The sequence below is a fragment of the Peromyscus californicus genome, unplaced genomic scaffold, assembly GCF_007827085.1.
Source record: "Peromyscus californicus insignis strain IS unplaced genomic scaffold, ASM782708v3 Scaffold_8__1_contigs__length_139910024, whole genome shotgun sequence".
Lineage (NCBI taxonomy): Eukaryota > Metazoa > Chordata > Mammalia > Rodentia > Cricetidae > Peromyscus > Peromyscus californicus.
In genome coordinates, this window is record NW_026294606.1 from 77,963,137 (window position 1) to 77,981,770 (window position 18,634).

General features: G+C 37.5%; 1 protein-coding gene across 7 annotated transcripts in view; it reads left to right on the forward strand.

The window, feature by feature from the left end:
• Positions 1–18,634, forward strand: part of Zeb1 (zinc finger E-box binding homeobox 1) — a 176,829-nt gene that overhangs the window by 35,342 nt on the left and 122,853 nt on the right. The window contains exon 2 of one of the 7 annotated variants that reach the window (XM_052729157.1): positions 9,526–9,672. The exons of the other annotated variants lie outside the window; for them this stretch is intronic. The gene's annotated coding sequence lies outside the window, so the exon portion shown is untranslated. The remainder of the gene's footprint in view (positions 1–9,525; positions 9,673–18,634) is intronic. 7 annotated transcript variants of the gene reach the window in all.

The window sequence follows — 18,634 nt, forward strand, 5'->3', positions numbered from 1 at the left end:
ATATTTTCTATCTAATGACTTAAAATACATAAATCATTGTAGGGAAATTTGAAAACCTAGGAAATAAAATAGTATTTAAAATAGTATTTTTAAAGCCTAAATGAAGTAAAATAGTTTTTTATAATTTTCTAAAAAGTAAGTGCAGAATTTGGCAATGTTGGTTCCTTAACAGCCAACTCATTATCAAATGGATCCAATCTAGGTCTAAATAAAGAGACTATCAGTTGGCTCAGATGACCCTTATTTCTCACCCTGTCCAAAAATATCAGCAGAAAAATTGACCAAAGACCTATTGTAAGAGCTGGAATTCTTAAACTAAGGGAAACATTTAAATATATTGGCACAGTCAAGGACCTACTGAAAGAGACTCTAGTAGTTTAGGTAGCAATACCAAGAGAAGACAAATGGAACTGCATAAAATGAACAATAAGTAAGCATGTGAAGAGACTACCTGGGAGTGGGAGGAAGTCTGCTGGTTATGTGTCTGATAGATACTGTCTAGAGCACACAGGAACTAAGAAGCAATTAATGCAGTCTAACGGCAGATGAGCTAATAATGAATAGTTTTCAAAAGAGAGCCTGTGAACATGAAAACTGTTCAATATCTTTTGGAATTAGGGAAAATGTAAATTAAAACTGCAATGAAATTCTATCTCAAAACAAGTAAAATGGCTCTCATTTAAGAAAACAGTAACAAATGCTTGGATGGAGGTGGGGAAAGGAACGTTACACAATATTCATTTTTTGGATTGTATAATTTACTCTTTTAAATCCAAAGTGAGAAAAATTTAATCCACTTGATCTTCTTGTGAGCCATAAAATTTCTTTTATGGCAGTCCCCCCTGCCCCTCAGACCTGCTTCTGTCGTGTGTGATGTTTTAGCTCAGGGTATACAGACTGATCCTTGGCACTGGGTACTTACATACTGGGCTATGTAATATAGATTCTTGTGATGTGGGGTCCTTCTGCCTCCCCTGAGGCCCACTGACTCCCGGAAGAGCACCACTTTAATAATTGTCAGACCCTGTTATAGCCCCCAGCACTACAGCAAATGAATGGGTAGATGAATGAATGATTGATAAAATGGAATACCTACAATGTGTGGTTTCTTTCTGGTGACTCAGTCATAAAAGCCAAGTTCAAATAATGGGTCATTTACAAAGCAAAACCACATTATTTTTAAGATCTTAAATCTCTTATGAAGATGTTCATTACATTGTGCCATTTTGACTGAAATGTCTTAATTAACCATATATTTCCTTTCAGTTTTCAGATTCCTGAGTATCAATATTTTAGTTTTTGGGTCACACCGACGTTACAAACAGATGGAGCCAAATGATTTATGTATTTCATTGCCAGCTTAGCTCTTTGACCATGCTCTTACTTGTCAGTGTTTGGTTCCCTTTCAAATAAACCTATTTACTTGTATTTGTACAATACCCTGTTAGTTCTTTGCACAGAATTGGTCTGCGTGTGTGCGTGCATGCATGCGTGTGTCTGTCTGTCTGCCTGTGTGTGTGTGTCCCACTTTAAGGGTGACAAAGCAAGTCAATGACTGTGGTTTGGATTGAGATGTTTTAGAATCGTTGTCATACAGAAGGTCACATCTGTTAAGTCACCTGCTGCTGTGATCATTATCCTGTGGGAGCTGGCTTAAAAAGCTGGACCTTTTCCTTCAGCTCTCTGCGTTGAGCCCCCTAGGCTTGGCTGCATGCTGCTGCCCTGCCCTGCTGCTCTAACGTATCTTTAAACATTTGTAGGTCAAATGACCCTTTCACAGGGGTCACCTAAGACCTTTGGAAAACAGATTTTTGCATTACAATTTGTAGCAGTAGCAAAAGTACAGTTAGGAGTAGCAATGAAATAATTTTATCGTAAGGGATCACCACAACATGAGCTGTATTAAAGGGTTACAGCATTAGGAAGGTTGAGAACCACTGATCTAGAGCTTTTCAAGAGAAAAGGAAAGCAGAATCAGATCAATAAAAATTTCATTCAGTACTATAGAATTTCAAATTTCATTTAGAATCTTGTAAAACTTTGTAAGTGATGTAATTTACTGTCTGAAGATTTGTAAAATTTAAATTTAAAAACTTAAAAAACTTTCCAGTTAAAAACTTTATTTTCAAAATTTATAATACTTTTATTTAACCTATACATCTCCAAAGTACAATTCATGCACTAAGCATGCTGAATCTATAGCTAGTGTTGTGACTTTTCAGTAGAAAAGCAAAGCACAGCCTCTACCTCTTTGGAGCTATTCCTCAGTGATGTGAACCATTGACTGAGAAGATCAGAATGTGCTGTCCAACTCTACAAAGATTTCTGGGAACAAGATGGATTCAAATCATGGGTGTGATTTTTGATTTAAGACTTCCTTATGTTTAAAAGATTGATGATGTGGTGATTAGAGGTGGGTTCAGTCTAACTGAACAAGGATTCTTGCTTCTACTGGAAAGATGATTTTTTTTTAATTGAAATTTGACTACAAACACTTGATAGATGTGTTGGCATTAAATACAGCTAAACTTTTTGTTGACTGTTTTTTCATATTTTACATTATTTAGTTGCCAAAATATATTTGTTGTACATAATTTAAGGTTATAACTCTAGATTGTTTATTTGAAATCTGGCCTTTTACTAAGGTCCTGAGGTGCATGTTTAAGGTATTAATTTGAGGGGTGTGCATGTGTGTTTTATTGAAAATAGTTTTCCCCCTCTCATAATATATCCTGATTATGGCTTCCCTCCCTCTACTCCCAGTTCCTCCCCCATCCCCTCCCATCCAAGTCTATAATTTGATAAAACAGAAAGTAATACATTGGAGTTAGACAAAACAAACAGAAGAAAAAAGAATCCAGAAGATGGCACACTCAGGAATTCCATAAAAACACTAAACTGGGAGTCATAATATATGAAAAGGACCTAGTGCAGGCCCTGTGCATCTTGCCTCAGTCTCTGTGAGTTCATATGTGTTTTGATTATGTTGATTTAGAGGACCTTTTTTTCTTGGTGCCCTCATTGCCTCCAGCTCCTATACTCTTTCTGCCTCTTCTTTTGTAGAATTCCCTGACATCGGGGAGAAATTTGACATCTCATTTAGAATTGAGTGTTCCAAGGTCTCAGGTTCTCTGCATATAATGTTTGGCTGTGGATCTCTGTGTTTGTTCCCATCTGCTGCAGGAGGAAGCTTTTCTGATGATGGCTAAGCAAGGCACTGCCCTGTGAGTATGGGAAGTCATTAGGAGTTATTTTATTGCTATATGTTTCTTTTTCTTTAGAGCAATAATATTTGGTTTTACCCTAGGTCCCTGGGCCACGTTGTCTCAGGTTCTTGGTCACCCAAGCAGTATCTAGTACAGGTTCCATCTCGTGGAGTGGCCTTCAGTCAAATCAGATACTGGCTGGTCATTCCCACAGGCTTGGTCACTCCCACAGGCTTGGTCACTCCCACAGGCTTGGTGCCACCACTGCACTAGCATAGTTTGCAAGGACACCATTGTCCTTTCAAGGGGTTGTAGTTGGGTTGCTGTTTACCTTTCTCTTTTGGTAGAGTGCAGAGTACCTTCCTGTACCAAAGATGCTAGAACATGGGGTGAAGGCCCTTTGTAGGCACCAGCTCCATTTCTGTTCACTGAGTTGTGTAGGTGTCGTCTTCAGCAATGGGGCCTTGTTGTCTGTTTGTGGAGAGCAACCTATAGTCTTGACGGCAGCCTGGGTTGTTTGGGGATTCCCATGGGACCCTTTTGGCCAACAACTCAATTAGATGTAACCTAGTCCTAGAACCTCCAAAAGAAGCTTCATTTGGTGACAAGACATGGCCAGTTGGGGCTCTGTATTCCCCCATTATTTGGTGATTGCCTTCATATATGCAAATGTAGGCATTTATAGCTTTAAACTAATTGGCCATTATTTTCTAGGCATTCTGTGTATGAAGCTGTTTTGCCTTTTCTTCTCAGTAACAGTTGGGACTTTAATCATGTCTGTTAAAAAGGTACTTGGGAGCTGTCTGCTTTGTCCAGCAAATGAGCACTGATAAATCTGAGGACTGTGTCGCATGTTCCCACTTCCAAGTCTCTGCTCAAGTTCCTCTGCCTTTATTGCCACAGCTTAGCTCTTTCCCTGCTCTGAATTCTGTGACCACTACTAAAGCCACATTTGACAGTCTACCATTTCCTTCTTCCACAAAATAGGAAGTTTCCAGAAAAAAAAAAGCCTTTGAAGTTTAAGTCATCTTTGTTACCTGTTTTCTCTCTATAGTCAGTTGATAAGTTTTGATGATTCTTTGGATTCCCGTCTCTCACTACTGTCCAACAAGAGGTAAACTGTCCAAACACCAGCTAACATAATCTTCCCAAGTTACTCATTTGGTTTTTGATCTGAGAGTGAAAAGAGCATCCTTTGAGGTTGGCAGACACCCAGTTTGTGGCTGATGCTGAAATACCTGCAGCTCCTCCATGCTTCTGCTTTCTGGCACACCGTCTTCTTTGTCCTCAAAGTAGTTTTTCTTACCTGTAAAAATGTGAGTTATTTTAAGACCTACCAAAGATCTCGGTGACATCTTTCCTGTTGTCCCTGACTTGTGTCCTCTTTCCTATGCCTTTCTTGGTTGGTACCGCTAACTAAAGTTCTCTATTCTCCTGGTTTATACTGCTCATTGAACTGGAATAAGCCTTCTGTAGTACCTGAAAACATGGAAGTTGTTTTCCCGTTGATATTCTGGGAAGACATAATGTATTATGACCCTTTCTCTCAACACTGAGCAGAGCTTACAGTGTAGAGTAAGTGCTCAAATACTGATGCTTATTATAGACTTTTTGCATAAATTGTATTGCTGTGCTCAAATACTGATGCTTATTGTAGACTTTTTGCATAAATTGTATTGCTGTTCTCTACCCAAGAAGGGATAAAATATGTATCTTTCTTCAATTCTTTATTGGCTCAGGATCTCCTTATTTCTGTTTCCATCTGCTTCTGAGTAGTGGGCACACTGGAGAATGGCTGTAGGCTTCTGGATTGGTTGCATGTGCTTTGGAGAAGGAAGTTAGATTGTTACTGAACTTTCAAAACTCCAGTTTTGCCAGGTGTGGTGGCTCATGCCTGTAATCCCAACACCCAGAAGGCTCAGGCAAGAGGATCACAGTGAATTCTAGGCCAGCATAGGTGTATATAGAGTGTTCCCTCCCAGCCAGCCTGCTCTAGACTGAATCCCTTTCTCAAAACATCAACAAACCCACCAGATTTTAAAAAGGAAACTATTTTCTTCTTCTTACTATAGATGGTAAGATGGTATTGCTGTTAGCAGTGTGCTGCATATGTATCTGTGATCTTTGTATTTAATTTAGTTCTTTCTAACATTGAACTAATTCCATTGAGCTATACACACATATGCATATACATTTATAGACACACGGGCATATAAAACACTGAGGTTGTCACTTCGTGATCAAATAGAATATAAGTAAAATACCTTAAGCCCATATATTTTTGGTACCATATGATAATCTTTTGTCTTTTAAAATAATAGATGGCCAGAATGTTGCATGCCTTTTGGGTTTGTAGCCTTTGATGGTGTAGAGGCTGAAAGTGGTGAGTGTGGTGTGTAGCACAGCACTGGCTGGTTCGCCATTGCTCTTTGTTCACAGACGTTCTGGTGATTTGAGATATCGCCTGATGAGTGCTCTTTTGAGACATGAGAGACAGAAAACATGCTGCACTTTACTAGAAACGTCTGAGTTAATACAGTGAAGTAGTAATTGAACTAACAGGCACCTCTTTTTTATTGTAAGTCAGTCTAAACCAGGGCTTCTCAAACTCCTCACACTCAAGCTCCTCTTCACTCAAGACATGTTTATGTGACTGCAGGCTTATATGCATGTAAAATAGGCATATAGTTCAAGCACTGATATTCATGAATACATCTTCAACAGTTCTTTGATATACTTGTAATTTTTCTTTTGTTAAAGATGAAAGCAAATATGCATACTAATGAGATGGGTGTACTTGTTTATTTTTTCCTTAAAAATTAAATTCTGGTTAAATATTTGATACTGCAGGACAAAGAACATATTCACTGTTTTTCAGAGTTGATTGATGGTTTGATTTTGTAATTATCAATGCTGAGCATGCCATTCACATCAATACCTAATACAGAATGGCTAAAGTAAGCTTAAGAGAACTTCAGAAAATACTGGAAATTCTGTTCTACTCCCAAGCCTGAAAACTCAACAGCAACACAAATAGTAATTTAAAAATTAAACATTCTTAACACAATACATTCCAAAGATATATGTACTTGATACATGCTGAGGAATGGTAGTAGGAAAATATTTAAAAGTCTTTGTTTTCTCTAAGAGCAGGAAACTCTGAGCTGTTTGTCATGAGTCTGGAGTCTGCACTGTAACATTACCAGCAGTATGGAGGACCCTGCAAGCATGTCATGCACAGTGCAAAGTGCACACACTGTGTTCAGAGCTGCAGTGCTCTTGTGAGATGCAGCACGGGCAAGGGCTGCCAGAACACCTTGCCTTTGTGACTGTGTGATTTCTAATTAATTGTAATATTTACACATTCAGAAACTTGATTGTTGCTAATTTTTATAGTTCCCACATTCAGTTATCTGCCCCATCTGGAGTCACAACTCAGTTTAGGAGCTGGGATCCAGTGTTTCAAGAGTTTCTTCTTATATCTGAACAGTAAAGTCTTCAGACCTTTGTTTTTTTTGTTGTTGTTGTCTTTTGAGGGGCGCACCACCCAGCTCCCAAATAAATCATACATGGAGGCTTATTTTTATGAATGCCCAGCCCTAGCTTGGCTTGTTTCTTGCCAGCTTTGCTTAAATTATCCCGTCTACTTTTTGCCTCTAGGCTTTTCCCATTCTCTTACTTCTGTAAATCTTACTTTTACTCCATGGCTTGCTGTGTAGCTGGGTGGATGGCCCCTGGAGTCCTCCTCCTTCTCTGGCTACTTCTCTCCTCCCAGATTTCTCCTTCTAAGTATTCTCTCTGCCTGCCAACCCCACCTATCCTTTCTCCTGCCTTGCTATTGGCCGTTCAAATCTTTATTAGACCATCAGGTGTTTTACACAGGCATAGTAACACAGCTTCACAGAGTTAAACAAATGCAACATAAACAAAAGTAGCACACCTTCAAATAATATTCTGTTACAGACCTTCTCTTGCTGTTCAAGTGTATGTATAAAATACAAATATGCATTGAGAGATTATATGTCACCTGAAACAGTAAGATCTTTGTTTTTCCAATACTGTATGTGCTTAAAATTTAGATACATACACACACACACACACACACACACACACACACACACACACACACACACACACACACACACGATAAAATAGGGTACCAAGAGTGAAAGAGAAATGGATGTGAAGCCATGGAAATTTTAGAGAATTCCATTTTATGAGTCTTTATGTTCACTCTAACTTTATGGATTATATGATTTGCATTTCCTAAGGCCTATGGGCTATCTGAAAATGTAATATTAGCATGGATGTTAAAATGTTGAAATTTCTACTATTCCTTCCAATGGTGTCTTTTTCTTAATTGCAGTAAATGTAACATGTATTGTTCTTAGGAGTCTTAATTTGATAACTGTGTGACTTTGGGCTAACAATGGCAAGTTTCTGGGTTTATTTATAAACTTTAAAACTCTTATACATGTATTAGAAATGTTCGACTACATGTAAGCACATGCATGTATATGCTAGTCTTATGGGACGCACCTGCTGAAATATGAAGCAGCCTTCTTGTGTATGTGTGCTCGCAGTAGTCATGCATTCCTGATCTTGTTTATGTCAGAGAGCTTTGTCAGTTTTGTGTCTTGTATTAAAAGTGAACTACGGCCATGAGGACTGTGATCATTAGAGTGAGTGAACACATTTAGAGATTTGTCTACTGCTGAAAGCAGGGCTTTGAGGGAGGCGGGTGTGTGGGGGCGTGGCTCCATACACTATCTCTTCTTTTGGCTAAGGAATTTATCTTTGATCTTTCAGACTGAAGACATGAATACTTGCAAAGCCATATTCTGTGTTCGTTCCATCACTGTTTGCTTTGTGGACTTCATTAAACTAAATAAGAAAAAGAACCAAGAGATGGTTCTTGGTATAAATTAGGCTTCTCAAATTGGTCCATATGTCATTAACCTGTTCAAAACACTTGCATTGCTCCAGTGGGGTGTGTGTGTGTGTGTGTGTGTGTGTGTGTGTGTGTGTGTGTGTGTGTTTGTTTGTGTGTGTTGGAAATTCAGTCATTCATGGAACATACTTCACACACACGTGTGTTTCAATGTGCTTGTTTCTGTGGTGGATTCCAGTCGTTTGTACAACATGCTTCACACACACATGTACCCCATTAAATTTTGCATTATAACCCCTTAAGAAAAGAACTTTTCCTTTTGTAGGTCCATAGCACCTGAGAAATAACTTGTTAGTCTCTGAGTAGTTTGTACTGTTGAGGTTTTTGGGTAGAATGTGCTGTTCTTAGGATAGCGAAGTGTTTGGAGGTAAATATGATTAACTCTACTGAGGTCCTGTGTCTGAAGTCCATTTCTTTTGGTTTGGTTATAAGCTGATTGAATCTATAGCCTCTCTTACATAATACCTTCATAGCAATTTCGGGTTATAATATAGGAATATTGGATGAGTGGAAGGATGTGTGAATGGGTGGATGAGTGGATGGATGGATGGGTATGTGGATGAGTGTGTGGAAGGATGTATGGATAGGTGTGTAGATGAGTGGATGGATGTGCATCTGCATGATTTTTCATAGAACCTGAGATTTGAGGTCCTTTAGCTGTCTAGATATATGCACTTAATTTTGGGTCTACTGTAGTTGATATTCAGAAAGTTTTTAATCAGTCATTTTTAATATGAAAATCATCAAAACAGATTGAACAGCTGAATAATAATAAAGACTAATAAAGATCAGAGAACATACAAGATTGGCAGACTCTCCAAAGAATAGCTACCAATTAAATGGGCAGGGGTGTGGAAAGTGGACTAAAGCTTTTTTTATAATTGCAAATGGATAACCATATTATTTTCAATGGTAAGATGATATTTTCAGCCAATCCTATGTCTGCAGTGTAACTTTGAATTTCTTTATGGTACATAGTACTTCAAGTAGATGATGACTTACAGAGTATTTTGTAAAAATGAATGTTACAGTAAACCTGTTTCCAGACATTATGAATCGCTCTTAGGTAAAGGCAATATTTGGTGGCATTTAACTTTGTGATTTAATAATTTATTGCATCATCAAATAAATGCCATCTTTATTATATGTTTGGGATGATTGTGGGGACCTTCAGGCAAGAGGGTGAAACTTAGTTAACTGTTCTCTGAAGATATAGCAAGTTTCAGTTTTGGGTCATAGCATTTCTTCTCAAATATAATATGATTGCCTGAAAGGAGGTAGACCATGTATTTTTTTCCCAGTTCAGTGTTATTGCTCATTATCAGCTGGTGGACATGGGAACAACTTAATAAAGTTTGGGTAATTTAGTTTTCAGTTTAAATTCTCAACTGGCAATTGGCCGAAAATTCCCATCTGAAGAAGGGAGCACCCAAATGCATTTTGGTTACTGCCTACTCGGCATAGGAAGGCACCATCAAGAATAATGGAGAGACTAGCACCAAAAGGAAACCAATGGTAAGAACTTTCTCTTCACTTATACATGCATTTATGTATATAACGCATATATATTTAAAATAAAATTTTAGAGTGTTTTTATTCTAGGACATACGACCAAATGTGTGAGTCTTACGTGTCTGTTATACTTTTATAGGGTACATGCAGAGAACAGTCTCACAAGAGATTTTATACATGCAATGTTGAGAAAACTAAAATGTGCAAACATTAGTCTATATGGTTCATACAAAGTTGAACAAGTTTAGTTTTTGTAGTTCTTCTGTACCTAATTATCTTTAAAATAGCATGTTATAAATATTGCTTGAATGAAGTTAAGTTTTAAGAATATTTATACCAAACTAAATTTTCTATATAATTTCTGGGTATCTCTCAAACTAGTCATAAAGTTTATAATGAGAGTTTATTTTTACTTTGATAGCAAAATAATATAAACAAAGAAAAAAATCTATTTACCTTAAAAATTCTGCTATAAAAGTTAGGTATGGTAGCACACACCATAATCCAAGCACTCTTGAGACTGAGGCAGGAGAATTGAGAGTTTGAGGTCAACAAATCTCAAAGAGTTTTAGGTAACAAAATGCTGTCCAAAACTGTTTCTATACATTGAAAATTGCTATTACATCTTTATATAAAATACTAATTTTACAAAATTATTTCTATAACCAAAATGAGCCAAACGATCTATTTATACCACCTAACTTTGGTGATAAAATCAGACGTCTCTGTCCTATCTTATGTTCACACTGAAACAAGAGCCCCAGTTTGCATCATTTTGATATGCTGCAAATGAACTTAAATACTTTTTTAGAATGTAACTGGTGTCTGCACATCTCTTCATATGGATATCTCCATCCTGTTGGACTCTAGGTGTTTTGGTTTAACTCTGGGTAGGAATGAGAGTTATGATCTAAAGCCAGCTTTTATCAGAACTTACATTACTGTCTCCATGGACATAGTAACTTTATGATACCTAGATAATAACTAATAAAGACCAGAATACTAATACTGCACAGTAATTCAGTTGACTGTTTTGCTATCAAACTTAGGATTTTGAGACTGAAATAATTTGAATATTTTTTCTTAACTAGAGATGTGAAAATTTTATTAATTGAATCTTGCCATGATTTTAGCCATTTCACAGCTCAATGAGAACTGTATCAGAATTAGCCCTGTGACAAGCACCTACCTCAGCATCTCCCATGCAGTCATCAGATGTTGCCGTGCCCTGAGTACTAGATCACATCTACCCTCAGTCCAAAGGTAGAAAATTGTAGTTGCAGACAGTCCCATGAGAAAGCATACGTTGCTGTGAGCAGAGAAGCAGTAAAGTTGGCATATAAGTAAACCATATTTTTAAAAGTGAAACAATAACTTGTTTCTGAACTTTTATTTTATAGCCCTACTAATTGAACATCTTTTAAATAAAACCTTGGAAGATTCAGTTCTGACCATGGAGACATATGTTGTTATACTTCTAGTACAGTCTCTTAAATTTCTTAAGCATTTGCACAGAGACTTGTGAAAGCCAAATTCTTAGGTGAGAATTTCATATGTGGGAGAATTCATACTAGATCCTTCAGTATTTCAGAAATTATGCACGGAGAACTTCCAAGTTCTTCAATTGATAGAAAGTTATATGCAGACATTTTTAAAGTATGATTTCTTCATAAATTTTATCCCTGTTAAAAATGTAAAATTTCTGTTCTTACACATGTATTTTAAGATTTTTGCATCAAGTTTTGAAAAATAAAATATTAGGCCATTTGAATGTCTGAAGTTGGTACTTCTATCATAATACAGTCTCATTTACAGGAGACACTAGTGATGTTTGAAAAATAATCAAGTTAGTTGTTTTCATATGTAGATCATGAAGATTTTAAAAACACTGGTCAACCTAGGTGTTAATTTTACCATGTGTTAATTATACTTACACTGGCACTGAACGTGTTACTTGCATGTTCATATGGAGCTATCAAATTCAAGTAATTAGCATTTTCTCTGACCCCTTATAAACTATGCAACAATATTGTGAACTATTCATCTCAAACATGAAACTAAAATCAGAAAAGTTCATGTTTTTAGAACTAATGATCTTTCTCTAATTTGCCACTGAAATATTTAAACATTTAAACATGAAATAAGACAAATATTTTTCAAGTAGTAAAATCCAAATTCATTTTTTCCTGAAAATTATGTGATTGTCTCTGCATGTACTCAGATGTTGCCAAGCTGTCTCTTATGTACTCTGATTTGAAGATGTCGGTGCAGAGATGGAGAACAGTCCTACCTGTTGCTGTAGGAGAGAGAGCCTCCTTGAGGGGTGTCTTGGGGGAAATGGAAACATTCTTGTCTGTGTAGCATGCCTTGTGATGTCCAGAACATTCCGTATTCTTTGACCACTCCTTTGGGTTCTGTGAGTTAGGTTTAACTGATCTAAGATGTCAAGTAGGGAGTTTCACTACATGAAGGAACTTGAAACACCATGGTATAAGAGAGGGTAATGAGGAGTGAACATGATCAACGTATAGTGAATGCCTAGCTGAAGAGTCACAATGCACCCTTTCCTTTGTCAGTTGAATGTGCAGTAAGCATCTTTCTAAAGCACTGTTGCACACACAGCTCAGATGGGGGCCTCTCTTTGTTGAAATGCTTATTAATGAATCCTGAAGCAAGCAAAGGCTATTAGGAATCTTTTAGTATCTCTAGTGCAGCAAATACAGTGTGTATTTTAATAGCTTCTGTCTGGATCTTTGAAGCTTCTGTCAGAAGAAATAAGTTGCAACTAAAAATTGTGTGGAACAGGAAGTTTACATTCTTGCGGGTATGAACCACGAGGTTCATATGAACTATGAAGTTCTGTCCTATCTTTAAAGTTAATATCCTGGCAGTAACTGTCAACATGTTAAATTTTATGCAAGGTAGATGTTACCAGATATGTTAAACTGCCACTTATGGTGGGTTTTTACTGAGTAAATCTAATAGAACAAATCCCATTTATGTATCAAATGAGTACTTGGTGGCAACCTGCTGTGTGTTGGACATTGCGCTGGACACTGGGGGCTCGTGCTAAGACTGTGATCCTCAGGTTGTAGTTGAACACAGAACATAGACATTGAGCAGATAATTACCCACCCAGTGTCTCCTGGCATTGTAAAAACGAAGTCCTTTCTTAAATGTACCTCAGGAATTGATCCTCTAGTGTGTTAGTAATTTAACTAATGAATAAACTAATAATTCACCTTCCTCCTGAAATGGGCTTCAGTTTGGCAAAAAAATGGCAGGAAGTCTTTAAAAGTGTTTCTTAGAAAGCAAAACAGTCTTCTGTGTGTGTGTATATATTGTTTAATACGAGAAGCTGCTATGGAAGGTCCTTAAAAACATATGTGGACTGCCATATGGACTGCCTATCATGTGTGTCATTCACTACAAACTCAGAATGCCTGTCTTGGGTATTGTACATCAGACATGTCATTTAAGAAAGCTATTCCAGGCAGTTTTACATAAGCACTTCCACACTGTAGTTAAGAAGTTGGTCTCTAGGTCAGACTAGATTTGTTATTAACACCTACACTTGGAAGGCTCACAGCCTTAAGAGTTCCCTGTGCTTCTGTTTCCTTCTCTCTAAAATGGAACAGTATACATCATACAGAAAACTAGATTTGTTATACACACACACACACACACACACACACACACACACACACACACACACACATTGCTTGGAATAGTATTTCATATGTAGAAAGTGCTAAGCATGGCTTCATATGTTTCTATTCACAACAGTAATAATAATGATAATTCTGTTATCAACAGTGTTCCACCTGGGTTAGGGAATGTAGCTTAATGGAGAGTGCTTCCCTAACATGCACAAAGGTCTAGGCTAAATCCCCAGCACCAGAAATTATGTTCTGCCTGATTGACAAAGTTAAGCCACCTGAAATAATTACAGAATAGATGGCTTTGTGTGAGGTGTATGCTGTCATTTACTCCAAAGAATTCACCTCTAATACATAGATCATAATCATTACCAAGACCTGTTACCCATTATTGCTGTGGAATAGAGGGCAGGGGAATTTCACCCAGTCTGTTTCCTCTTTAGAGCAGTTCAGCAGCTGCTCTAAAGAGGCCTCCATAACTGCATCTCTAGGACCAAGGTGAACTTAGCATTTAGCCCAAGACTCTTGAGTATCCCAGCCATGTGAGAGTGGTCCTTCTTCTCATTTAAGAAGTAATGTCAAACACCTGTTATTTGGATCATGAAAGATAAACCAAAGTATTGTGAGTTTGTGAATGAAAAGATTGTGCTGAATACCACCCCAGTGAAAACCCCAATACAGCATCTTTTCATCAGTAGTTCCAACTTATACTATGGATTTGCAATCCTAAAAGGACATAATGATGCTTGTATATATTATTGGAAAACAAAGTATTCTCTTAGCATAATCCTATGTTACCATGAGAATCGATGTTTAAGTTGTAAGGCTTTCTATACATAGATCTTTTAAGTTGATTCCTACATAGATATATTCAGACTTAAGTGATTTTTTTTCCTAAGTAATGTATTTGTTGAAAAACAATTTCAGGATGAAATTTCAGATGACACTTCCTTTGAATTGTGATTCTGTGGCTTTGAAGTTTATATATGCAAAAAGAGAACTTATATAGTGAATTAACTCAATTGTTTTAAGTACAAATATTTTTTATTTAAATAATAAAAATAGGGGCTGGAGAGATAGCTCAGCAGTTAAAAGCACTTGTTGCTCTTGCAGAGGACCTGGGTTCAAGTCTCAGCTCCCTATGGTGGCTTACAACAGGCTGTAACTCCAGTTCCTGGGGTTACAATGACCTCTTCTGTCATCTGCAGGCATCAGGCACACATATGGTGCACATACATACAGACATATGTACGTACATACATGCATACAGACAAAACATTCATATGTAAAATATATCTAAATTGTGTAATACATAAAAATAATCCTAAATTTATATCATATAATCTAGTATATCTTTTGGTTTGCAGTATAGAAATCTTTCTCTCATTGTAAGATACTAAGTGAAAGACATTTCAATACAGTCTCTACCTCCACTGTTAGTTCTAATGCAGTCTGTGTCTACTGGGGACTTACCCTTTTCATATACCATTGCTCTTTTAAAAGAAGACAGGCATTTAAAGGACCTTAAGCATAAATTATGAGCCCTGAGATCTGGTTTCTGCCCTGCTACAAATGAATATAACGTAGGGATCTTCTGAGATTATTAGTCCTCTAACATATTAATTCTCTTGTTATTTACAGAATGTGTGTATTTTTGTCTTGGACACACACGCTGGCATCCTCAATTCTCCACATTAATGAAAAGCTATGAAGTTACCAGTTGTTTTAAATTTCCAGATTTATTAGTAAAGAATCCTGTCCTGAAAAATAATATGCATTCATGCTGTCAAATGGAAATACCTTATTTTACATATGTTATTTCAGAACTTCCCAAATATCCCAACATGAATCATGTTTGCAGTTTACAGCCTTTGGGCCTGTTTGCTGGGATTGAATATAGTGTTTCTGTTCTATGTTTTTATTAGAATATTATTTATACACAATAATGAGTTTCATTATAGCATTTCATGCATATATATAATACATTTTGATCATATTCACCCCAGTTACCCTCTCTTTCCGTGTGTGTGTGTGTGTGTGTGTGTGTGTGTGTGTGTGTGTGTGTGTGTTTAATACAATTGCTTATAGGACATGCTTATTTACAAGAGCTTGATCAGCCTCTGTGGCTATATGACTGAACAAAATGTCTCTCTTTTCCCCAGCAAACATTAACTGCCAGTGATCCTCAAGGAGGGATGAGGTCTTATGACCTTCTCAGTCCTAACAACCTCAGAGAGGCGGCGGGGGGCGGGGGGGAGAGCAGGGCGGGGGGAGGCTGTGATGGAGAGGAGCAGGATTTTGTGAAGGGTATGTGTAGGTAGTCAAAGCTGGTGCAAATTCGGTAGTGCAGTGGCCACATCATTCTACAACACTATCCCTGTTCCTTCCTCTGGCTTTACCTTCTTCTGACTCCTCTTCCACAGTGTTTCCTGAACTTTGGAACAGTATTAGGTAGATGCTCCATGTGAGGCTGAGTATTCAATAGCCACTTATTCTCAACATTTTGGCTAGTTAGTTATGAGCCTCTTTCCTAACCACTGTACACTGCAAAAAGAAGCTTCCTTAACCAAAGCTGGCATTAACAGTAGTGTATGGATACACACTCACACACATACACACACACACACATATACACAACACACATATATACACATACACTCAAATATGTGTATGCATATATATATGTGTATATGGCTGTTTGACAGAGGCATCATATCCATTTAGCAGTACAGGAGCACTGGATTCCCTACCAGGGTCTATATCCTCCCTAGCCATGGGCTTTTTACCAGGTTTCCAGGATCAGAAATGAATTCCCTCCTGTGGAGCAAGCCTCGAACCCAGTTAGAAAATGTCCAGTTATCCCCTAAACAGTCACAGCACTATTGTATCAGTAGGTCTAAGTTTACTTGGCAGGTCAGTAGTGAAGGCACAACCTCCAGCTGAGAAAGACTGTTGAGGACAGTTCTCCACAGTAGTTCACACAGCTCATCTAACTCTGTGACACTAGCCAGCAAAGAAGAGGCCTCTAGTTCAGTCTTAGACTGATCTTTCTATGTCCTACACCCAAAGCGTGTGGTATCTTCACCAGCTAATTATAGTGGGAAATCAGCAGTAGTGGCAGTGGCCTGTATTGTTTGGGAGACCTCAAGGGCCTCTCTGGTCAACAAACTCTTAGGGAAGCTCCATTCCCGATAGCAAGATTTTCATTTAACAACCTTACAGATTCTGGGAGCATCTTTATTCACCCAGGGATCCTCTGTTCAAACTTAAATTTTGTTCCTAATTAGCTTACAAAATAGCAGATTTTCGTAAGGCTTTTTCATATAATTTTGGTTGACCTTCCTCCCATTATCTTCTCCACCTTATCTCCCTGCAACACAAGCCCTCCTAAGCCTTTTAACCCTCATCTTCATCCATCTTAATATTTCATTTATTCTACTATCCTGTTCTCCCTCAAAGCCCCTCCTTCCCTCCCCTTCCCTCCCCTCCCCTCCTCTCCCCTCCTCTCCCCTTCCCTTCTCTTTCTTCTCCTTTCCTTTCCCCTTCTAGTTTCCTGATCCCTGCAGATACCCTCACTCTGACAAATACATGCATGTGAAAATTAAATTAGAAGTTAGAATCCATGTACAAGAGAGAATAGTTGTGCATTTGCCCTTGTGAACCTGAGCTGTGTCACTTAATAATATAACATTTTCAAGTTTCATTTGCCTGAAATTTTTATCATTTCACTTTTCTTTATGGCAGAATAAAAGTTTGTTGTGCATATTTTGTTGTATCACATTTTCATAATCCATCAGTTGGTGGACATCTAGACTGCTTCAATTTCCTTGCTGAATAAAGCAGCAATAAATATGGATGTGCAAGTTATCTGTGTGGTGGAATACACAGTCATTGGGCATATACCATGGGTCATATAGCTGGGTTATACAGGAGTTCTATCTTTAGATTTTTAGGAAGTTATCTGTGCGGTGGGATACACATTCATTGGGCATATATCAAGGGTCATATAGCTGGGTTGTATGGTAGTTCTAAATTTGGATTTTTAGGAAGTTATCTGTGCGGTGGGATACACAGTCATTGGGCATATATCAAGGGTCATATAGCTGGGTTGTATGGTAGTTCTAAATTTGGATTTTTAGGAAGTTATCTGTGCGGTGGGATACACAGTCATTGGGCATATACCAAGGGTCATATAGCTGGGTTGTATGGTAGTTCTAAATTTGGATTTTTAGGAAGTTATCTGTGCGGTAGGATACACAGTCATTGGGCTTATACCAAGGGTCATCTAGCTGGGTTGTATGGTAGTTCTATCTTTAGATTTTAGGAAGCCTCTGCACTGGTTTCCATGGTTGTTATACTAGTTTGCACGCCTGCTCACAGTACCCACACGATCGCCAGAATTTGCTGTCATTGTTTTTGACCTTAGCCATTCTGACTAGGATGAGATAGCATCTCAAAATGGTTTTAATTCACATTTATGTGATGGCTATAGACGTTCAACACTTTTCATAAAGGAGATGTAACAGTTCTTTAGTATAATTTTCAGATTGATTTTTTTTTGTTCTATTGATTGAGATTCTTTTGTTCTAATAATAAATTGTTAAAGATAGCAAAATGTTTTCACTTTTGCTCTAAATCTTTATAAACACGTTTTACATAGCAATAGTAGTCATTACAAGCCCTCTGTATGAAGCACCGTGCAAGACAGTTCTGAGGTCTCAAATAGTGTCAATAAAAAGGACACTGTAGCCTTTTAAGGGAAAGGAAATAAAAAACACATAGTAATATGTATCATAAAATATATATGAGCTTGTGCTCACATGCGTGTGTGTTTGTGTGTGTGTGCACACATGTGTGTGACCTTTTCTGATTTAGCAGAGGATCTCACTGAATTATTTAAACAATTTCAACTGCTTCTGAGGAGAGTAGATGGAGGCACCATGTGAAGTCTCAGATCCAACAGAATTTAGTTTTAGCTGAGTCTGTGCTCTAGGAGGTTTGGATCACAGGAACCTTGACTGTTTTATATGCGTACATAATCTCAATGCTATATTCACACTATAATTTACATACTATTTATCATTACTAGTAGTTGGATACTATGCCATTGATAGTGTGCATATATAAATGTATATATATGCACACATATATATTTACTAACAATCATAAATTGGCATGCCTGATGAAGTACTAGATGTTGATGTAAGTATAGTTAGAATAGTTTTTTTCAGATTAAAACAAATTTGTTAAAACAAACAAATTAAAACAAGTCAGTTGGTGGTACATGCTGTAATCCTAGCATTTAG